At 45.0% G+C, this 24,231-nt stretch overlaps 1 protein-coding gene across 2 annotated transcripts in view; it reads left to right on the top strand.

Annotated features, from left to right (window-relative positions):
• Window positions 1-24,231, top strand: part of SYNDIG1L (synapse differentiation inducing 1 like) — a 59,329-nt gene that overhangs the window by 7,913 nt on the left and 27,185 nt on the right. For both annotated transcript variants that reach the window (XM_045448231.1, XM_045448232.1), the window contains one exon: window positions 18,735-18,802. The gene's annotated coding sequence lies outside the window, so the exon portion shown is untranslated. The remainder of the gene's footprint in view (window positions 1-18,734; window positions 18,803-24,231) is intronic.

Here is a 24,231-nt window from a genome sequence, read left to right as displayed (position 1 = left end):
CGGTTAAGTGGCTGACTCTTGATATCAACTCAGGTGGTGATCTCACAGTCATAAGATTGAGCCCCGCGTCAGGTTCCACACTGAGTGTGGAGTGTGCTTGGGATTCTCTCTCTCTCCCTCTTTCTGCCCTTCCCCGGCTCATACTCTCTCTCTCTCTCTCTCTCTCTCTCTCTCTCAAAATAAATAAACTTAAAAAAAAGAAGAAGAAGAAGGAGAATAGGAAAAGGATGCCCTGTGGCCACATTTCAGTGAAAAGGCTCTGGGAAGTCTCACTGTCATAAAACTAACCTTGGCCTCTGCACCTGATGCTGTCCTGCCATCTTCCCCAACACCAAACTTGACCTGGTCGTGTTCCTACATAATGAGTCTGCCAGTCAGCCAGTGACCTGTACCCATCCCACCACGGGGAACCAATGGCTACAGACCCTCTGGGAAGGATGGCTCTCAGGGGACTTACCGGAACCCACAGACACACACCTCACATGTACACATGCTACAGGGATTCCAATCCTGTTTTAGTCTAGAAATAGAAGGGAGGTCAAGATTTCAGTGAAGCTATTTGGGGAAGGTTCCCTGGCAGGGGGATATCCGGCCAAGTATTCAGAGGATATTTTCTTGATTTAGAAGAGAGAAAGGAGAGTGCATATCGGGTGGAGGGGAGGGGTAGCTTGGAGGCCGTGGAGGCCAGAGGAAGTAGAAAGCCGATTGCTTACAGAGGGGCCCTGGCAGGGTTGGCGCCTGGGGCGGCCGGGTCAGTGAGAAGCAGGCGGGCCTGTGCCAGTCCTTGATGAGTAACTTGGGCTTGATGTGGGACGCACACCTCAACACACAGCAGGCCTCCAAGCAGAGAGGGATGAAGATTCCAGCCGAAGTGTGTGGGATGAGCTGAAGCTGGGAGACTAGAGCAAGGAATTCAATCAGGAATTTCTCCTTATTGGGAGCTCAGCACCAGAAGCTGGACCGGGGTAAAGGCTGGGAAAGATAGGGTGTGGGAGGAGGTTGCCTTTGGGAAGGAAGGAAGCTCGAAGGAGGCTCCACTGGCAAGAGCAGGAGGAAGAAGAACCCAGAAGAAGCAGGGACCTGTTAGCTAGACCCCAGCCCTCTGGCCGTAGAAAAATACCTCTAAAGCGGTTTTCATAATTAAAAAGGAAGACTTTCACGTCTGTAATCTGGTTTGATCACAACACCTCTGTGGTGTAGGCGGGGCCAAAGGTTATCTCCATATAATAAGAAAGGGAATGGAGGTCCATAATGGTTAAAGTAACTTGTCCAAGGTCCCAGTAATACCCTCTTCCTCTCATAAGACAGGCCAAGAGGAAGAATGAGAAGTTCGGTGGGCCGGACTCCCCTCTCCACAGAGGGCCTTCCTGACTTGCCAATGACCTTGTTCCCTGGGCTCCACTGGGTGAGCAGCCCACGCTGGCATCCAGGTCCCAGGACGCTAGGCTCCTAGATCTCCCTTAGGACCTCCAACAAAGGCCTGCTGTGCCCTCCTACCTGAGGACAGACAGGACAGAGGGATCCTGACTCCACTTCGTCTCTGAGCTCTCCCTGCCTCAAGGCTCCTTACCAGCTGCACATCACCTTGCTTCTCCGCTAGGCCCACCTGGGGGTTGGATCATCTTCTGGTCAGCCCCTCCCGATCTACCTCCTACAGCCCTGCAAGGGCCTCCCCTCGACCCCTCCCCGTCCTTTGTTGGGCACTTCACTTTCTCCTATTGGAAAAGACAACTGGCTGGATGGGCGCTTGCCCGGTGTTTTATTGCTCAGATAGGGGATTTTTATATCAGTCCCGATAAGAGACTGTTGAGGGGCTATTCTTGCCACCTGCTGCAAGAAGCAATTTCATTCCGGCTCCTCAAGTCTGCATGCGCTTGGGGAACTGAGCTGCCCTTTGTCTGAGAGGCGTCCTTTCAGGAAGTTCAATATCCAGAATTGATAAAAACGACTCAACCCTGATAGAAGGGGTAGGAGAGCTCTGTCAATCCGTCACTTCCCTTCCTTCCAAATCAAGCCCGGTGGCAGCACCTTCTTTATAGGGGCGGGATGGAGGGGTGCGAAGCGGTGGTCGACGTAGTAGTGGGGGTCCATGAAGGTGGCTGAAAACTGCTTATCTGGTCCCTTTTTCCAAATGAAGAAACTGAGACTAGGAAGGGAAGTGCCCTTTCCAAGATCATGCAGAGTTCCTGCGGGGCCCGTGACTTGATCTATGGACCGAGTGGACCCGCTCGCATCCTCTCCTCTGGGGGCCTCTGCTTCATCCGTGCTTGGATGCATTCGCCACCACCCCCCATTCTGCCACTTTCGGTGGAGCTCCGTGCCCACCGCCGCGCTGGCCACAGACGCAGCACGCCGTGGGCCCTGCTCCTTACCGTCAGTGCCACCTTCTCAGCAAACCTGAGCAAATTTTTCCCACCCCAGCACAAGCCCCCACCCTGCCTGTCACTCAGGCTCCCAGCAGCCAGAGCTAAAGATAGAATTGAGGGCAGCGTTTTAAGTCAGCAGTGAGCAGACCTGGCTGGCCGAGTGGGGAGGGGTAGCCAAGCAGAGTTAGGAGACCTCCTCGAGCAGCCGGAGTGTGTCTTCTCTGACAGTGGCCCATTCCCATGAGACTGGCAATGAGTGTCGCTGGCCTTCCTCCTCCTGAGGACTGAACCCTGGACAGGGCAGGTAGAGCCTGAGCCTCACATCTCGCTCCAGATGCCAGCCTTCCCTGGGCCTCACGTATATTCTCCTGGCTTTCTCTCCTCGGGCCCCACTGCTTTGCTGACCCTGGGGCTTTGGCTCTTGCCACATCCAGTGAAGCCCCCACTTCCACAGCTCTGTTCTGTCCTCCTGCTGTGTTCACAGGTTAGCACTGGGGTCAGGGGAAATGGGGAGATGAGGCCCAAGGTTGGGGAGGTCAGGCCCTCTGCTGAGAGCCCACAGGGCTTCCGTCCCGAGGGATTCTGCTGGCCGGCAGAACCTGGATATGGCCTCCAGAACTTTGTGGAGGGTGAGGTCACCAGCAGACCCCACCCATCTGGATTTCCTCTGCCTGTCTTCAGGCCACCTGCTTCTCTGCTGCTCCTAGTAATAGGCCAGCTGATGTGCACAGGCATCACGCTTGCAGGGCAGGGAAGGGAGTGGTGTGGGGGAGGAGAGAAACCTGAATTTGTCCCCACTCCCAGCTGAAGCTCTCCACTCTCCAGGCACGGCGCGTGCTGTAGGCGGTGGAGGACCCATGGGGAGAAAAGCAGGAAGACAGGATGAGCCACCTTGAGTCACTCACCCTTCCCCGGAAGTGCAGAAGGAGAATGAAACGGCCTCCCCTTGCACCTGAGCCTGAATGGGGTGTTACCTCGGCACCTCACCAACACCACCACAGCATCAAATGAAGTGACAGAGATGCCACCCACAACCCTCCAGATGGCTGGTGCGCCAGTGTCAGCCATACTCTTCTAAATCAAAGGGTTTGGCAATGCCCAAGGAGGGTCAGGCTGGAGAGGTGGGGCGGAAGGGGGACAGCCCTGCCTGACATTCACCTCCTTCCGCCCACAGTGGCAAAGCGGGGACTACCACTCCAAGAACCTGCTTTCCAGGGACAGAAATAGTCTGGGAGGGTGGGGTGCGGGGGCTGGGACTGCCACATGCTGCTTTTCCATGGGCATTCTGGGTAAGAATAATAATGAGGCTATTAATAACTTCTTACCTCTGTATAAGTCTTAAAGACCTTTCTCTAGATGTTTTTACCGCCTGCACACCCATGATCTCATTTGATTTTCAAGTCACCTCTGTGAAACTGTGGGGTCATCACCCCCATCTGACAGATAAGGAAACTGAGGCATGGGGAAAGGATAGTCATGCGATAATCAGTCATACATGTGACTGAACAGGACAAGAACCCAGATCTCTCTGGGTCATCTCTTCAATTGTCCCGTTGGAATAGGGTTCCAAAAAGACAGGGTTTTCTCCTGAGCTATATTGAAGTCACCTTTGGGGGGAACACATTTGGATGTAGTTCAAAGTCCCCCAAGGCCTTTGTCCCCTAGATCAATAAGTCAAGACCGATCTACCCAGCGCTTTTCTATCTATTCTCTGTGCCAGGTCCCAGAGACAGACAGCAACAAAACAATTCTTGCCATCAAGGAGCTCACAGTTTGATGAAAAAAGAGAGACAAATGCTTAGGCCATCTCAGTACCACAGGGTTCATTTAAGGACCAAGGCAGCACAGGGCATTGTGGAGCACAGAAGAGGAACCCTAAGCCAGCCTGGGGGTAGCAGAGAGGGCTTCCTGAAGGAGGCGATGCTCCAACCAGCTCCTTAGCCGAGGTTACTCTCCCTGATGGTGCTCCTCTCCTAAATACCAACCCATACCCATCCTTACTCCACTCCTGCCTGCCTAGAACGCCAGCCTCTGGCCTCTTTCAAGGACTGCTACAACCAAGTGGCAGTATCTAGTCTGCAGGCCAGAACGAACCTGTTCTGTAGCCCAGGGGCTGCTGCAATCATACTCCACTGCTGGAAATGGACAGGATATGGGTTCTGCGCTCAGCTCCACTTGGACTTGCCTCTCATTCAGCCACGGAAAGTAGAGATCCTGGGGTGTGGCAGGTTACCCAATCCACCACCTGCCCACCCTCAGCTTGGTCTATGCAGGAATCATCCTGGATGTGCAAAATCCTAACCTACTTAAAAAAAAATCTGCTGATCAGACTCCACATTGCTCTAGCTAATTCCTGGCATTTAACGTTTCTCTGTCTCCAACCTGGATCTGTCATTTCTGTCATTATGAAAACTGAGACTGTTCTTATTTGGTCCATGGGGAAGACAGAGCTATTGGTCATATTTCTCAAGACAAGAGGCCTCTGCAGACTTAAAAACAGTAATCAAATCACCCCTCACGCTTCTCCATCTGTGGTTGATGAATTTCACTTGCTCCCCATGTTAATTTATGGCTTTACCCTTTACCCTTCAGGCCTCTCCCCACCTCCTTTGGTTGAGGGATCCAAAACTGGACAAAGAGTAGCCCAGATGTGCTGATCTAAATCGATGGGAGTGGGAAGAGGGCAGGGACCATGGGACTTTCTGTAGGGTTGGCAAGGAGAATGCAGGGGTACAGGGAGTGTGGGAGATGAGGTTGACAGAGGCCAGATGATATTCAAAGCAGGGATCCCCAGCAGAGCCCTGAGGTGAAGCAACCCTAAGGGATGGGGGGATAGGTGAAGAGAAGTATGTGAATACAACCAAGGAGAAGCCAAAAGGTAAAGGGAATCAGGACCTTATGATATGACAGGAGCCAAAAAAGAAAGTGTGAAGGAAGGAGGGCTCAACATGGTGCAATGTTCCAGAGCCTTCCTAAGATAAGGGCTGAGAAGAAGCCATGAGATTTCAGACTAAGGAAGTCACTGGGGACTCAGTGAGAACAGTCTAAGTGAAGAGGTGAGAGCACAGGGTGAACACAACCAATATGCACAACTCTTTGAATTGGTCTGCTGTGAAGTGGGGTGTGGTAGTCAGCCTCCAGGATGGCCTCCAGTGACCCCACCTCCTAGTAGTTTCACCCTTGTCAGTCCCCTCCCCCATGGTACCAGGGTGGTCTGTGGGTCCAGTAGAATACAGCAGAAGTGATAGAACGTCACTTCCAAGAGTAGAGTACAAAATACTTTGTAGCTTCCCGTTCAGCTGCTTCCTCTCAGAGCACTCGCTTCGGGGAAGCTAGCTGCCTTGTCATGAGGAGTGGAAGCCACCTGCCAACAGCCATATGACTGAAGCATGGTGGAAGCAGATCCTCTAGCCCAGGCCAGACCTTCAGATAATTGCTGCCCCATCTTGACTACGGCCTCATGAGAGACGTGAGCCATCTTGCTTAGCTGATCCCATTCCTGACCCTCAGAAACTGTGTATCAGAAATGATAAATGTTTATTACTTTATGTTTGTTATTCTAAGCTTCCAAATGTTGGGGCAATTTTGTTGCATGAGCAATAGATAATGAATACAGGGATTGAAATAAGGATATGGGGTTAAGGGAGAGGATTTGTTTTGTTTTGTTTTGTTTTTAAAGAGTGAATCCCAAACATGTTTAAATGCTAATGAGAAGCGAGTAGAGAGGACGAACTGTAAACTTAGGGAGAAATGCATGGAAAATCAATTAAATGAGATTTTCTAGGAGGTGGTCAGGGAGAGGGTCCAAAGCACTTGAAGGGATTAGCCTAAATTCTTAGGAGAGACATCTGGACCCCTATCTCTCCTCTTGTGACCAGAGAGCGAAAAAGGAAAGGATAAAATCTGTTTGAAGGCAGGATGTTGACAGGATTTCTGCCAAATGACTCTTACTTTCTCCTAAAGTTATCTATGGAGAATGTGTGTGTTTGGGGAGGTGGGGGGGACATGTTGGGAAAGGTGGTATCTTGAGAATGAGAAGGTCTGAAATAGCTGATGTTGGGCTCTAGGGAGAGAGCAGACAAAGGCAGGGAAGAAAATTCTGGGCCACTTTGAAGGCACACTTGTGATGGAGGCTATAATTGTATAGTCCCCTCAGTCTGCAGCTGTGTGATTTTTTTTTTCCCCACAACACCCAGTACCCTAGATAGTGCAGAGAAAGTGCAGAGAAGGCAAATAATTGAATTAACTTTGGGCTGGGGTTTTGCCAAAAGAGTGTCATGAAAAGATAAGGGGGCAATGGACGTGAGACTGTTAGAAGAAATAGAATAGGGATTCCAGGCTGGAGGGATAAATGCAAGGGGTTGATACAGGGAGAAAATTAAAGGCCAAGGAATCAGAGGAGCAATGATATCACAAGACAGTTGCAGGAAAGGCTGTGGAGAGCACAAAGGGAATGGGATCGTGGCCAGCCCGTAGGACATTGATATTTAACATTACAGAGGTAGGGGCAGTTCCAAGATGACTAGGTTCAGGAGGTGGCTCTGGAGTTGGGGGAGGGGGGACTACAATGGAAAAACCAAGGTCTTGAGGAGGTAGTCCATGTAAATGTGATGTCATTCCATGAATGAGGTGGAGCCATGATAGCATCAAAGCCGAGGAAAGCAGGTGGCAGGAACCCACCGGAGCTGGTTTTCAGGAGAGAGGGTGGTGTTCAGTGGTTTGTTGAACTCAGGCCACCATCCCATCCCCTGAGCCCAAGCGCTGAGAGAGAACGGTAGTTTCCACCTAAGATGGCCCAAAGGGAAGCTGTGCCCCTTGGGGAAGAGTCATAGTGCATCAGGCCATGGAGGTGAGGGGGAGGGAGAACCCAGGGGCCCAGGGGAAATTTTGGAGGGAGAGGGGCTATGGGAGGTCAGAAGGGGAAGCTCAGAGTGCAGTGGGGCTAAGAGTAATGAAGAGTCTAGCTGGCAGAAGGAGCTGTATATCCTGGGGCCTGGTAGATTTCCCTGGCTGTAGTTTTCAAAGGAATCTGCCCATGCAGTGAGCTATTGGGGATGGGGGGACTGGAGCCTTTCTGAAGGGGTCAGCAACAACCCTGATCGCTCTTCGTACTTCTGAGGGAGCCCTGGTCCATGTGCACAGGCTGACACCATGACTCAGCCCGTGTAGGAATGAGCAGTGGCCTTTGGTGGCTGGAGGCAAAGAGTTAGCTGAGGCTTGGATAATTACGCTAGCTCCCTGGAAGGGGCTACAGGGTCACACACAGGCTCCCGGACAGAGTCTGGCCCTGTGGCCTGAGGATACCAGGTGTGGTTTGGTTTGGAAGGTGATCTGGCCTGGGGTTAGCAGAGAGTAAGAACAAATCCTTGCTAGGCTCTCAGGCTTAGACCCCGTGTTCGAAAGTTCGTTCATGTGACACACCATGCCTTTTCTTAGGTGGCCCCATTTCCTGCTGGCTTATGTCCATTATCAGCCTGCTTGCCAACACTCTGATCCTGAGGCCTCTCCCCACCAAGCCCCTTTCCCTGTGGAGACCCCCCAGCCAGCTGGGAAAACTCTTCTGCTCTCAGAGCTCCACTGGGACTGTTTCAGATAACTTCTCCACCTGGCCTTCCATTCCGTCTTTCAAGATGCTGCCTATGCCACACGCACACTCCCACACTGCCCACCCGTCCGACCATCAGGTGAGGTGGAACAGGAGTACTTCCCAGCACTGAGGCAAGTGGAGAAAACAGGCAGAGCTGTCTGGGCTCCGATTTCTGAGTCTGGGACTCCTTATCCATAGACCGGGGCTAATCACATCTGCTTACCTACTTCAGAGTAGTCACGTGAACGTCAATGAGATGATGTATGTATAAAATTTTTGTTAACAGAACTGTTCGAAAGTGCCCATGTAATCACTTTCTGGGTACAAAGGAGAGCCAGCACTATGGCTTTCTGGTTTCCTGATAGTAACTGGCATTCACATAGCACTTTCTAATGCACAAAGCACTTCCAGAAACATACTGAAATGCAAGCATATTCGCAAGTGCCTAATGTGGAGCCAAACATACAAAATACACTCAGCAAATGATAGCTGTTATTTTCTCGCTTGGCCACCACAGCTCCATGTCATAAATGAGAGGACTGAGGCTTAGAGAGGGTAATGAACCTGTCCAAAACTCCCGGAATTAGTTCTGACACTGAGTCTTCTGGTTCCAAATCCTGGACCCTTTAAGCAGCATCACTGCAGGAGGCTGTAGCCCTGTTTCCTCAAAGATCAAAGAGTGCATTGCTTTGGACCTCTCTTCTGCCCCATTCTGCAGGACAACCCTGATAAGGAACCTACAGAAAACCCAAATCCAGGAACAAGAGGAGGAAGAGGGTGTAGGAAGATGAGAAAGGAAGAAAATAAACAACCCAGCTGAAGACAGCCAGAGAAGGAACTGTGACCAGTGAGGCAGAGAGCTGATGGATGACAATGTCTCTGGAGGAGGAAAGGCAGGGCCCAAAGGATGGAGAGAACGTGCCAGAGGCCCAGGGAGGGGCTGGAAGAGCAGTTCTTGGTGAATCAGGCGTGCAAAGAGCTCTGTGTTCCTTCTCAGTACAGGGTTTTGATGGTTTATTGACCCAAGGCATGGGAGAGGGTGGCTAGGGAGAATGCCACTTGGGGCTGGCTGGGAGCAGGGGGGAGGCAGGGGCTATGGGCAAAGGTGAGAAGGGAGGCCCTGCAGAGAAAGGTGAGGGAGAGCCAATGTGAAAGGGGGAGGCGGGGAGGAGGGAGGCAGGGATGACACCTTGTGGAGCAGCAGAGGGCACTGACCCAACACCCAGCCTGATGACCTGAGGTCACCTGGGATCTTTCAGGCAACTAGGAATGAGCAGCCATTCCACACTGCCCTCCCTGTGCCACATATCTCTGAAGGCCTTGGACACCTTGGCCCTACTCACAAGCCCACGCTGGCCCTAGATACTTAGCATGCATCGGGCAACATCCAGACGATTGCAACAAAATTAGCCAATTTCCAAAACCCATTAAATACGCCTCCTGATAGCATCTCTCTCAGGGCCATTTTCAAAAGCGTGAAACGCCTGGGGAGGCTTCACAGTGACTAGTTCTGGGCCATCTTCTCCTCCCCTCAGCCTGATTTCATGGACTAAGTGGTGGCTGTTGGTGGCTCACGCAGGGGCATAGCCTTGGCTCCTGGAATCCTGCAGCCAGGACTCTCAGTGCCTCCCGGGGGAGTCTAATTGCACTCACCCAGCCCTGACTGATGAACACTGCAGTGTACCAGCTGCTGGACTGTGGGTTCCAGCTCCAACCCAGCAAGAAATTGATGGCATGACCCCCAACCCCCACCCCTGAGCTCCAGTGACCCTTCTTATAAGATGGAAGCAAAATGAATACATAACTGATTGGGGAAAGGAAATGGAATCAAGAAAAGCATAGAGTTGAAAAAGATCCTCTAAATTACCTAGTCTACCTCCCTTGCTTTATGTGTAAGAAACCCAAGGCCCAGAGAGGAGATGTGACTGTCCAATGTCACACAGCTAGTTAGCAGCAGAGCCAGGACAAGAAGCCAGGCCTCTAACTCTGAGGTTTCTGCTGTCCCCAGGGTTCAGTCTGGTGAAGGGTGCTGGGATCGGGTATGGTATAACCATCAGACTTCTAGAAATCGGTGGAACTGAAGTCTAATGATGTGGGTCCAAACCCTGATCTTGGCCCTTAATAGCTGTGTAAGCTTGGCAAGTTGTTTAACCTTGTTTGCCACAATTGCCTTATCTATATAATGGGGGGGGGGGGGGAGAATGGCATCTTCTACATGGAATTTTGTGATCATATAAGAAGATCGTATTTTCCTGGCACGTGATAGGTACTAAAATTTTCTTTTCCCACACCACACTTTCACCCTCCTTTCTCCCCTAAGCATAAAAAATTCTACCTTTTACTTGACTATAAATTCCTTGAGGGAAAGGACAGCTTTATTCATCTCTGTAGTCTTAATGTCTGGCACATAGTAGGGCCTCAAGAGAAGATTCTGTCCTTTATGGGGCTATCACTGCAGTTTTCTCATCAGGAATTTTCTCAGGCAGGGTAGAGAAGGAAGAGAAAAGGGGACATGGGCTGTATGATAGGGTGAGAGGTGGCCACGCCTCCTCTCTTGACATCTGAAGTCAGTGACACTGGCAGTGACCGACATCTGGGGAGCTGCTCCCTGCTGGCGTGGGGTTGGGGCAGCCAGGTCATCTACTGAAAAGAATCACATCCCCTTCCTGAAGAAAGGCACCAGAGAGCAACTCAATTCAGCCACTGATGCAGGAGGGAGAACTGCACGCAGGGAAGGGAACCGAGAAAAGAGCTTGGAACTTCTGATAAAGAAAGACTGAGAAAGGAAGGGCGTCGGGGGTTGGAGGTGTAGAGAAGGGATGAGAGGCTAAAGAGGCAGGAAGTCTTAGAAGACAGGTCAGACTGGGGGAAAGGGAGGGCACCAGCATTTTCTGCTTCAATGGGGCACCAGCTCCACATGGGAAGGCGTCGAGAAGGGTGAGTTGTGCCCAACTCCAGGGCAAGTGCAGGGACAGAGCAGGTGTTCTTGGCCAGGCTAGCCTCCTCCCTGGCTCTTTTATCCTAGGCAGAGCACAAAGAATGACAGGAAAGGACAGCCCTGAGTCAGGATGGGGGCGGGGAGTAAAACGTGACAGGAAAATGTGACGTGAAGCTGCAGCTGGGCAATCCCTGGGCTGCCTAGCCAGTAGCTCACAGCCCAGCTGCACGTTAGAATCACCGAGGGGACCTTTCAGCCAGTACTGACTCTCAGGCCCCCAGAGATCCTGATAGAATTGGTCTGGGGTAGGCTTCAGATATTGGAATTTTGAAAAAGCTCCCTGGGGGATTCTAAGGTGCAGCCGGTCCTTTGTGTCTCTCATTCCCTGGCATGGCCATCCCTAGAGACCACAAGAACGGGTGGGAGTGTGTCACCGTGGGCAGCTCCAAGATTCCTAATTAGAGAACAGAGGAGATTGAGTCACAGCTAGGCTGGGAGTCACGTGGCTCAGCCCCTTGCTTGCTGTGGGCCCTTGGGCAGGTGACTTCGTTGCTCAGGCACTGTCCACTTATTTTTATTGAAGAATAATTGACATACAAAATTGTATTCGTTTCAGACGTACAACATAGTGATGTGATGTCTACATACATTACAAAACTGTCACCGCAGACAAGTCGAGTTACTATCTGTGTTAGTTGTTGCAATATTATTGACCGTATTCCCTATTCTGTACATTACATCCCCATGTCTTATTTATTTTATAACTGGAAGATGATTGTGCCTCTTACTCCCCTTCACCTATTTCACCCATCCCCCCACCTCCCTCCCCTCTGGCAGCCACCACTGTGTGAGGTGTCATCTCTTTAAAGAGAGAGTGAACTAGGGGGGATGATCTCTAAATGCCTTGGACCACTCTCGGGCTCTGATTCTAAGAATGATCTACCTCATGGGGACTGATATGCTTCCCTTTCTTGTCCGCATCCCTCCAAGTTAATAGCTGAGGCTCAGAGAGATGGAGAGGTTTGCTCACTCTGCTTCCTGCCTTTCCATTCCTCACACCACAGAGGGAGGATTCTTCATCTGGCCCCACTTGACCCACCACCTCTCATTCCCCTCCTCTCCAAACACTTGTTTCCTTCTTGCCCTACTTGAAGAGCGGAAGAAATGGGTAATAGGTGAGTGTAGAGGCCAGAGTCCTCCAGGGAAAAAGAACAGGGGGATGTGTTTATATTAACACTTATTTTTTAAAATTGGCTCATGGTGGGTGCGTCTGGGTGGCTCAGTTGGTGAAGCGTCCAGCTTTGGCTCAGGTCATGATCTCATGGTTTGTGACTTTGAGCCCCACGTCAGGCTCTGTGCTGACAGCTCAGAGCCTGTCATGCTCTCTTTCTCTCTCTCTCAAAAATAAATAAACATTTTCTAAAAATTGGCTCATGGGGCAACTGGGTGGTTCTGTCATTTAAGCATCCAGCTCTTGATGTTAACGTATGTTCGTGAGGTCAAGCCCTGTGTTGGGCTCTGTGCTGACTGCTGACAGTGCAAAGCCTTCTTGGGATTCTCTCTCTCTCTGCCCCTCCACGGCTCTCTCTCTCTCTAAATAAATAAGTAAACTTATAAAATAAAATAGGGGATCCTGGGTGGCTCAGTTGGTTAAGCACCCGACCTCAGCTCAGGTCATGATCTCATAGTTCGTGAGTTCGAGCCCTGCATCAGGCCCTGGGCTGACAACTCAGAGCCTGGAGCTTGCTTTGGATTCTGTATCTCTCTCTCTCTCTCTCTCTCTCTCACTGTGCTCCTCTCCTGCTCATGCTCAGTCTGTCTCTCTCTCAAAACTAAACAAACATAAAAAAAATTTTTTTTAAGAAAATCTTATGGGTTTTCTTTATTAGACTTTTTAATACGATGAATTACATTGATGGATTTTTGAAAGTGAAATCAACTTTGCATTCCTAGGATAAACTCCACTTGGCCATCATGTATCATCCTACTAATGTACTGTTGGATTTGATTTGCAAAAATTTTATTTAGAATTTTTGCATCTGTATTCATGGGGGATATTGGTCTTTGGTTTTCTCCTCTTATAATGTCTTTGTCTGATTTTGTTATCAGGATAATGCTGGTCCTATAAAATGAATAGGTAAATGTTTCTTTCTCTTCCATGTTCTGAGAGTCCATGTAGGATAAGTAGTGTTTCTTCATTAAATGTTTGATAAAATTTACCAGTGAAGCTGTCTGGGCCTGGAGTTTCCTTTATGGAAAGGTTTTTGTTTTTGTTTTTAAATATAATTTATTGTCAGTTGGCTTACATACAACACCCAGTGCTCATCCCAACAACAGCCCTCCTCAACGCCCATCACCCACTTTCCCCTCTCCCCCACCCCTCCATCAACCCTCAGTTTGTTCTCTGTATTTAAGAGTCTCTTATGGTTGGCCTCCCTCTCTCTCTGTTTGTAATTATTTTTTTCCCTTCCCTTCCCCCATGATCTTCTGTTAAGTTTCTCAAGATCCACATATGAGTGAAACATATGATATCTGTCTTTCTCTGCCCAACTTATTTCACTTAGCTTAATACCCTCCAGTTCCATCCACGTTGTTGCAAATGGCAGAATTTCATTCTTTCTCTTTGCCAAGTAGTATTCCATTGTATATATAAGCCACATCTTCTTTATCTATTCGTCAATTGATGGACATTTAGGCTCTTTCCATAATTTGGCTATTGTTGAAAGTGCTGCTATAAACATAGGGGTACCTGTGCCCCTATATGTCAGCACTCCTGTATCCCTTGGGTAAATTCCTAGCAGTGCTATTACTGGGTCATAGGGTAGTTCTATTTTTAATTTTTTGAGGAAACTCCACACTGTGTGGGGATGTTTTTAACTACAAATTCAACTTCTCTAATAGATATAAGGATATTCATGTTATATGCTTTTCTCATGTTAGTTTTGGTACTTGTGTCTTTTAAGGAAATTCCCCATTTCATGTAAGTTGTCAAATTTATCGGCATAATTATTAATAATATTTCCTTTTTATCCTTTTGATATCTGTAGAATTTGTAGTGATATTATCTTTTACATTCCTAATGTTGATAACTTGTGTCTTTACTCTTTTTTCCCAGTCTGGCCAGAGGTTTATCAATTTTATTGGCATTCTCAAAGAACCAGCATTTGGTTTCACTGGTTTTCTCTTTTATTGTTTTCTATTTTAGTGGTTTTTGTTCTAATCTTTATTATTTCCTTTCTTCTGCTTATTTTGGATTTAATTTGTCTTCTTTTTCTAGGTGGAATCTGAGGTCATAATTTTGAGACCTTTGTTCATTTCTAATATAGGTGGTTAGTGCTATAAATTTTCTTCTAAGTATTGCTTTAGTGGCCTTCCACAGGTTTTGATATGTTGTGTTGTCATTTTTATTCAGTTCAAAATACTTTCTAATTTTGAATTATTAATACATGTATTATTTTTGACTCGTGGATTATTTATAAGTGTGTTGTTTAGTTTTCAAATATTTGATGATTTTCCAGATATATTTCTGTTGCTGATTTCCAATATTGCACTCCATACTAAATCTATTATGGCCAGAAAGCATACTTTATGTTTTAAATATTTTATCATTTTGAGAGAGGGGAAGAGCAAAGAGAGAGAGAGAGAGAGAGAGAGAGAGAGAGAGAGAGAATCCCAAGCAGGCTTCACACTGTCGGCACAGAGCCCAATGCATGGCTCAATCCCACCAACCATGAGATCATGACCTGAGCCAAGATAGAGTTCGAAGCTTAACCAACTGAGCCACACAGGTGTCACCCAAAACATACTTTATATGATTTGAATCCTTTTAAATTTATTGAAGTCATTTTATGATCCAGAATTTGGTCTTTCATGGTAAATGGTCTGTGTGCACGTAAAAGGAATAGATATAGAAAAGGGTATTAAAGTTTCCAACTATGATTATGGGTTTTTCTATTTCTCCTTGCAATTCCATCAGTTTTTGCTTCAGGTGTTTTGAAGCTCTATAATTAAGGTATATAAATGTCTAAGACTTTTATGTCCTCCTGATGAATTAACCCCTTTCTTTTTTTTTTTTTTAATATATGAAATTTATTGTCAAATTGGTTTCCATACAACACCCAGTGCTCATCCCAAAAGGTGCCCTCCTCAATACCCATCCCCCACCCTCCCCTCCCTCCCACCCCCCTTAACCCCTTTCTTATTATGAAACAACCTTCATCTCTGTTAATATTCTTTGCTCTGAAATCTGCTCAATATGGCCACTCCAGCATTCTCTTGATTAATGGTAGCACAGTATGTCTTTTTCCATCCTTTTGCTCTTACCTCATGTGTGCATTTATCTGTTAAGTGTATTTCTTTAAGCATCATTTAGTTGAGTCATGTTTTTTTTTAATCCAATATGATGTTCTCTGCCTTTTAATTGGAGTATTTACATCATTTACATTTAATATGGTTATTAATATAATTAGGCTTAAACTATTATTTTAGTGTTTATTTCCTATTTGCCCCATCTCTTCTGTGTTTCCTTTTTCCTCATTCCTGTCTTGTTTTGGATTATTGGAATATTTTTCTGCTTCTATTTTGTCTCTGTTGGCAGTAACTCTTCTTTGTTACTTTAGTGCTTGCTTTAAGGTGTATAGTTTACATCTTTAACTTATAACAATCTATTTCCAACTGATATTATACCACTTCACATAGAGTATAAGAACCTTACAATAGTATACTTGTATTTCCCAACTGTTGGCCTTTATGTTATTAGTGTCATACATTTTACTTATATATATGTTATAAATCACACAATATATTTTTATTATGGTTTTATTCTGTACTTTTAGGTACAATTGTCTATATTTTACCATTAGACCAAGCTCATTACTTGTGTTTTTCAAATTTCTTATACTCTCCTAATCTTTCATCTGCTTAATTTATCAATTGTTGTGCTAAAACTTCCCACTATGATAGTGGATTTGTCTGGTTTTTCCTTATAACTTTGTAACTTTTTTGAGGGCTATGTCATTAGGAATATTTTCTCTTTGCTGTTATTGTTTGACTAATGGATTAAACTTTCTTTTTAATTTATTTATTTAAATTCAAGTTAGTTAACATACAGTGTAGAACCCAGTGATTCATCGCTTACATATAATACCTAGTGTTTATCCCAACAAATGTCCTCCTTGATGCCCATCACCCCTTTATCCCATCCCCCCACCCACCTCCCCTCCAGCAACCCTCACTTTGTTTTCTGTATTTGAGTCATTATGCAGTGACTCCCTTTATCTATGATCATACTGTGGGTTTTGGGGTTTTTTTTTGCCTTAGATTTCATTTTGACTATTAACTATAGCTACAACAGAGTTTTTTATTTAGTGCTCATCTAGCATATTATTTTCCACTTGTTTTTGTATTTTTATGTTTTGGGTGGGTCTGTTTTATTTTTTCTAAGTTTATTTATTTATTTTGAGGGGGGGAGGGACAGAGAGAGTCAGAGAGAGAGAATCCCAAGGGGACTCTGCATTGTTAGCACAGAGCCCAATGTAGGAATCTGTCCCACAAACTGTGAGATCTTAACCTGGGCCAAAATCAAAGAGTCAGTTGTTCAACTGATTGAGCCACCCAGGTGTAACCCCCTTTTTTTAAAAAAAATAAAATCTTTATATATAAATAAATAAATAATAAATGGCATATAACTGGGTTGTTTTTTTAATCTAGTTTGATAATCCTAACAGATACCATATGTATTTACTCATATGTGGATCCTGAGAAACTTAACAGAAGACCAGGGGGGAGGGGAAGGGATGACAAAAAGTTACAGAGAGGGAAGGAGGCAAACCATAAGAGACTCTTCAATACTGAGAACAAACTGAGGGTGGATGGGGGTGGGGGAAAGGGTAAAGTGGGTGATGGGCATTGAGGAGGGCACCTGTTGGGATGAGCACTGGGTGTTATATGGAAACTAATTTGATAATAAATTATATATATATATATATATATATATATATATATATATATATATGAATCCTTTACTGTAGTACTTAATCCATTTATATTTATTGTAATTGCAATAAACAATATTTGGATTAATTTCTACATTGTAATTTGTACACTACATTTGTCTCATCCTTTCTATCTCTCCTCCCCCCCCCCCTTTCTTGACTTCTTTTGCATTATTTGAAATTTTTTTCATTCCATTTGTTTCTGGTACTGGTTTGGAAGATATGTTCTCTATCATTATTCTTCTAATGATTATCTTCAAAAACTTCCACATGCTTAAATGATTGAAATCTATGATAAATCAATATTTTAACCCTCTTCTCAAATCATACAAGAACCTTGGAACACTTAGGCTTTGTCTCCTGAGCCCCGGAAGTCTGTAAAATCTCAAACTTAAGTTTACTAAGATGAGAAGACATCCTCAGGGTGACAGTGAGCTTCAATAGTCTGCTTAATTACTTAGTTCCTTCTTTTACTCTGTAGATTCTTTACTTTCTTGCCAGATCATCGATGGCTTACAATTATTTTACCCCAAAGTTTTAGTTGTTTTCAGTAAATGGGTTTTATAGTGTATCTAGACTTTCATGTCTCCAGAAATGAAATCTCTCTGAGCCTTAATTTTCTTGTACAGTCAATGGGGATGATAATAATAATTACTTTATAGGGTTGTTTTAAGGAATAAAAATATATAATCAAGCAGATAATATAGTATTCATAAAATATCTGAGCTGGTGTATATATTTGCACGCACACGCGCGAACACACACACACACACACACACAGGAAGCCAGCTTGTTCTCTGGACTAGCTCATTTTTGTGCAGGTCTTAGAATAAATGTTCTTTCTTCTTTCCTCTTTGATTCATTAAAGAATATCCCATCATTGCAAGCTAAAACTGTTATTATTTGCAACTACTGAATCAGTTAGTATTTTGGAGTTCTTTTATAGTCAAAACAAAATAAAGAAACAAGTCGGTTTCCGAGGCCAACAGAACTCCTGATTTCCTCCCTCCCTCCCTCTCTTCCTTCCTTCTTTCCTTCCTTCCTCTTTCTTTTTCTTTCTTTCTTTCTTTCTTTCTTTCTTTCTTTCTTTCTTTCTTCTTTCTTTCTTTCCTTCTTCCTTTCACATTATTAGAACAGCCTCATTTTTCTCATTTACTGATCTTAAGTAAAAATTGAACTTATAAATTCCTTCTAATAAATTCTATTTTATCTGTTTGTTTTATTGGAACCTCAATCAGCAATTGATAAATTATATAGGGCCCTAAATGGCATAGGAGTTGAGAGAAGTCAGTGAATTGAAATAGGTCATGAAAACTTCATGGATTTTGACCGAGATATGCTGAAGGAGAGATGCCCTAGAGGTTGGGACCTTCACAGGGAAATCATCTCTCCCTACCCCTCTCCCCTAACCACAGTTACTAACTTTGTCTGACCCTGACTCTGGGAGCATGTGACTCCTAAAGAAAGTAGCTTTAATCTCTTCCCTTCCCAGCTCTCCTCCAGGTCTCCCTTTCAAGAGGGTTGAGTCCACTTTGTAGTTCTAGAATGTAAGCTTCACTAATGTCATGTGGAAGCTCTAAAATCAAATACCTCGGTCTTTCAAAGAAGTCATATCTTTTTCTCTTCACCCTTAAGTGCTCAATGCAAACATCCCCGTCCCAAGAAAACCTTACCTGAAATTCATTATCACAAAAGATCCCTGTGTTATAGAGTCTTACAACACCATTTTGCAAATCTTAGCCACACTTGTCACAGTTGCGATTTTATATTTTCTAGCTTAGATTGTGTCATTGTCTGTGTTCCATGCTAGACTATAAGTCCATCTGTTATTTCTCATAATTGTATTCCAGTACCTAGCACAGCGTCTGGCTCACAGTGAACACTCAACAAATATTTGCAAAATGAAGGATCAAAAAGCGTATTACTTTTAAGGTAAGTACTATTATTAACCCCATATTTACATAATAAGGAAATTGAGGCTCAGATAAGTTAAGTAATATGCCTAAGTAAGAAGTGGCTGAGTCAAAACTTGAACCTGCCTTTCTGATCCAGAACCTGCAATGCTTAAACAGCACTCTGCTTTCCCAAGCAGACCAAACACCAAAACCAGACCAACCAGCAGCTTTCTAAGGACATAAGTTCCCCGTAGCCACATCTGTTTAATCCTGGAAATCAAAACCAGAATCCTAGATATCAGAAAAGGATCCTGGAATCCTAAAGCTGGATGGGACTTAGAAATTCTCGGGTGAGAAGAATCAATCTGTTCAAAGTCACACAGCAAGATGATGGCAGATTTAGGGTAAGAAGTTCAAACTCCAAACTCAGTGCTTTATATGCTGAATTCCATATAGACACCCTGGGCAGCAGCTTAGTGTCCAAGGTCCAAGGTTCAATCTGCCATAAACAATGACCTTCAAATTTTTTACTGTGGTCAATTTGTGATAGGAGAAAGGGGAATGGAGAGCAAGAGATCCCTGGACCTATCTATTCTCACTTTCCAGGATAAAAGAATTCAGTGCTATCAATTAAGGGCTATCCTATAAGCACATATAGGGAGATCCCTATACATCTATTCTAGCCTTAGGAATGGGGCTACACCTTGTTTGTTTTTTTTTAAGTAGGCTCTGTATCCAATGTAGGGCTTGAACTCATGACCCTGAGATCAAGAGTCTCTGCTGACCAGGCCAGCCAGGAGCCCAGAATGTGGCTGCTTCAGATTTGAACTATGTACATAACTTGTTCTGTCCCAGGGACTGTACTAAACCACTAAACTCATTAACTGCATTTCTCTTCTAGTATATACAAATCCACAAGAGAGGTGCCATGATTAAACCCACTCTACAGATTTAAAAAATTGAGGCTTGAGTAATTGAGATTGAGTAATTTATCGAGTTACAGAGTTTATGAGGACAGAGTGGGAACTTGAATCCAAAATGCTCTAGGTCTAGGCTCTTAACCACTATACTAAGCTCCCTCAAAAACAAGCAGTCATGCATACTTGTATTAGTCTAGTAATTGGAAATCCATTCCTTTCACTACTATTTGCCTAGTATATTTATCATTTCATTTTTAAAACTAGTTTAATGCAGTGCCTGGGTGGCTCAGTCAGTTAAGCATCTGACCTCAGCTCAGGTCATGATCTCACAGTTCGTGAGTTCGAGTCCCGCGTCAGGCTCTGGGCTGACAGCTCAGAGCCTGGAGCCTGCTTCCAATTCTGTGTCTCCCTCTATCTATGCACCTCCCCTGCTCATACTCTGTCTCTCTCTAAAAATAAATAAAAACATTTTTAAAAATTAAAAAAAATAAAACTAGTTTAATAAGGGGCACCTGGCTGGCTCAGTCAGTAGAGGGTGTAACTCTTGATCTTGAGGTTGTGAATTCAAGCCCCATGTTGGGTGTAAAGATTACTTTAAAAAATAAAATATTTTTTTAAAAAAAGAAACAGCATGTATGAGGAGGGCACTCTGGAGGAGGGGGGACTAGTTTAATAACAATAAACATGAGATATTCTGTATGTTCAGATATAGAAAGATATATTTTTTTAATTTATTTTTTTAAGTAACCTCCACACCCAACATAGGGCTCAAACTCACAACCTGGAGATTAAGACTTGCACACTCTACTGACTGAACCAGCAGGCACCCCTGGAAAGATATATTATTAAGGCAGGAAAAAAAAAAGCCATGGTGGCCTATGTATGATCTCCTATGTACTAAAAAGTACATATATACTTCTGGAAGGATACACAGCAAACCATAATTTCTTGGGAGTGGGCCTGGGGAGAACATAGCCAAAAGCAGCCTTTTATACTTCACTCCCCCACTCCAAGAACAATTATTATTTGTAAAATTTTTTAAAACTTGAAACATACTATTAATGTAAATATAAGTCATTTCACAGGACAGTTAACTAAAATCCTACCACAAACTGGGGTGCCTGGCTGGCTCAGTCTGTTAAGTGTCTGACTCCTGATTTTGGCTCAGATTATGATTTCAAGGTTCATGGGTTTGATCCCCCATCGGCCACTGTGCTGCTGGTGCAGAGCCTGCTTCGGATTCTCTCTCTCTCCCTCTTTCTTTCTCTGTCCCTACCCAGTTCGTGCTCTCCCTCTCTCAAAAATAAATAACCAAACTTAAAAAAAAAAAAAAAAAAACACCCTACCACAAGCTGAACTGATTCAATACTAGCAGCAATTTAATCCCCTTGTTCACACTCAAACCAACGCCTATGACAATGAAGACAAAGGAAAAGAGGTAAAGTAATGCAGTCATAGTAGAACTTAGTCAGGGTTAAAATCCTTGATTCCACCATTTACCAGCTTATGATTTCAGGGGGGGCTATTTAACCTTTATGAGCCCTAGTTTCCTCAACTGTGAAATGGAGAAAATCCTGTCTCCACAGAACAGGGTAAGGAGAGGAGAGATAATGCATATCAAGCAGTTAGTACAGAGCTTAGCAGCTAGTAGACAGTCCACAAGACTAATAATCATCATTATGTACTGACGACAAAATATTCTTCCCCCGCCACAGTCATGCCAACTATGCTCATGCTTACGTGATAGGAGATGTGAGCTTGCCCAGAATCAAGGGGTAGTCAGGCTTGTGGGTAGAAAAAAAAGGCTAATGGCCTCTTCCCCCACCCCTCAATCTGTGTGCCATCTATGGGGTTTCCAGGATATCCAGCTATATACTTTCAGAGTTATCAGCTATTTGTCCTAAAGAGAAAATTATACTTGTGCATCTTTGGGGGTGGGGAGGTCTGAGGACTAGATGGGTCAAGCTGATTTTCTTTGGTTTAGTTTCATTCTTCATCCATCCCCTGCCTGCAACCCCCAGTCAGGAAATTTACAAGCTTAGAAAGTTTGATCAACCATAGGAATTTTGGCAGGTCTATTTGACCCGAGGTTAGAATCCATGGGCTGGTACTACTGTGGGACTGCAATCCCTTAGCCAAAATTTTGGATGCAAAACACTTTAGAACCAGAAGTTTTCTCACAAGACTAATGCAAATGAACTCATTTGGAGGAAGACCCTGAACTGCCATGAGGCTACTTAATGTCTTTGTTGATCATATTTGGGATGACTAGTCACACATTTTTCTGAGGAAATATCGATGCGTTTGATTATGTGGTGCTGCCCTGGACTTCACTAAGGATTTTACATAATATTCAATAGACACATTATATTACCTTGTTAAAAACATGAAAAATTCAGAATTCTGAAAAACATCTGACCCCAGGGATTTCAGATAATACATTGTAGATCTGCATTTCCAAACAAGCTCTCAAGTCTTCTTTGTCCACAGCCCAGCTTCTTCCTGTCATTCATTAGCTGGGTCATCTGTGGGGGCAGAAGAACCTGGCTAAGACTCAGATGCCTCAGGGCCCCAGGGGGGACTCAGAACCATGGACAGCGGTACATCCCAATGTTGCTGCCAAATAAATTTGCTAACCTCTTAGACTCAGTTTTCCTACGTATAGGGATTGGCACAATGCAGCTCGCCTGAGAAATGTGGCCATTTTTTTTCTAACAGTAAAACAGAAGGTATGGGGTTGGGGGACAGTTGATATGGTCTGGGCAGAGAAAATAAATGTGTTTCTTATCTTTTTCCTCCAGCTGGTTCCAGGCTCTTTTCCTTTGACATTATTAAAAGCCTGGCAGGTACTTTGAATGTTTGTTTCCATCGAGTTTTCCTTGCCTTTTTAGTCTGCAAATATTTCTGGCTGTTTTCCTTTCCTGAGTGTTCTGTGTTGCCTAGCCACCGGATTTTCCCAACCTTACCTGCTCAGCAACTAGGTAACTAGGCAGAGACTTTGCTAGGAGTGGACAGAAAGTTCCCAGTGGACTTTGCCAGGTCCCGTAATTCTAATAAAAAGGAAGTGAATAAGCCACATGTTCCCATTGTTACTCATGCTCAGATTATCGTTAGGTCCTTTAGGAGAAAAGGAGGGGAGCAGTGAGGTGGCTTCCATTACTGCTAAATGAGGTCATATCTAGCCTCAATGAAATTGAGACCACTGTGACTAAAAAACAATGCCTCAAATGGTGACATAAAGTCACACTATGGTAGAGCTGCAAGGGACCTTAGGGCTTATCTGCTGGAGGCAGCAGAAGCAGAATGGTCACTTTTCTTTATTCAGCACATATTTATTAAGTGTTGGCTTGTGTCAGACACAAACTAGGAACAGGGATGGAAATACACCCCATCCTCTTCCCCAAAGCTTAGAGTTAGAGATGGGAGTGAGAGGCAGGTAAGATTTATTTTTTTTTTAATTTTTTTTTAACGTTTATTTATTTTTGAGACAGAGAGAGACAGAGCATGAACGGGGGAGGGTCAGAGAGAGGGAGACGCAGAATCTGAAACAGGCTCCAGGCTCTGAGCTGTCAGCACAGAGCCCGACGCGGGGCTCGAACTCACGGACCGCGAGATCGTGACCTGAGCCGAAGTTGGCTGCTTAACCGACTGAGCCACCCAGGCGCCCCGAGGCAGGTAAGATTTAAAAGTATGGTTGGTATGTTAGGTGCTGCAGTAGAGGGACATACAGGATATTATAGGAAGCCAGTAGAGGGGAATCCAATCCAGGCTGAGGAGTAGAGGAAAAGATGCCCAAGGAGGAAAACACCTGAGTTGTGCGGGTGGGTGCTGTAGGGGATTTCAAAGAAGCAAAACTACGTGTGAAGACGGGCCACCGTGAGAGACCTCAGACTTGTCATCTTGTTGCATTTGTACGTATTTGGCCTTATTCCAAAGCTAAAATAATCTTGTCTCTGATAACCAGGGCCATGTCTTATATTTCTGTGTATCCCCAGAACCTACTCTGTTCCCTGTATATAGTTAGTGCTTGACCAGTGGTTGTCAGTGATAATGGGCTTAAGGCCTCACATCAGAACTATAGCCATGCAGATGATTTCATGGTAGAAACGGAATATCACAGCAGAAACTGGGACACACTCACTCCACCTCTAATACTTCCGAGGCCACCCCAAGGAGGAATTTTGGCCTGAGGATGCCAGAAAACTGCAGAAACTAAAGTTGCTCCTGACTTCCCATGGCTGAAAGTTCCTCAGGAAAGTGTGTGGCCCAGCACTCATGTTCTTGAGATTTAGTCTGAGCCCCAGCACATCATCCATCAGCCCACTGATACTGGGATAATTCCATGGCCTCTCTGAGCTGTACATTTTCTACCCACAAAACAAGAGCTGGCTCCCTACCTACCTCAGGGACATATTATAAAGGTAAATGAAGGGTAGGGTCACAACAAGCCCTTTGAAAACAGACAAAAACTATAACTCATAAAGAACTGGTCTACTGGGTAAGAATCAGAAAGCCCAGTCTCCCCCACCAGC

The sequence above is a fragment of the Leopardus geoffroyi genome, chromosome B3 (assembly GCF_018350155.1).
Source record: "Leopardus geoffroyi isolate Oge1 chromosome B3, O.geoffroyi_Oge1_pat1.0, whole genome shotgun sequence".
NCBI classification, from domain to species: domain Eukaryota; kingdom Metazoa; phylum Chordata; class Mammalia; order Carnivora; family Felidae; genus Leopardus; species Leopardus geoffroyi.
The sequence above is the reverse complement of the archived record's forward strand: the minus strand, read 5'-3'. Positions and strand labels throughout refer to the sequence as shown.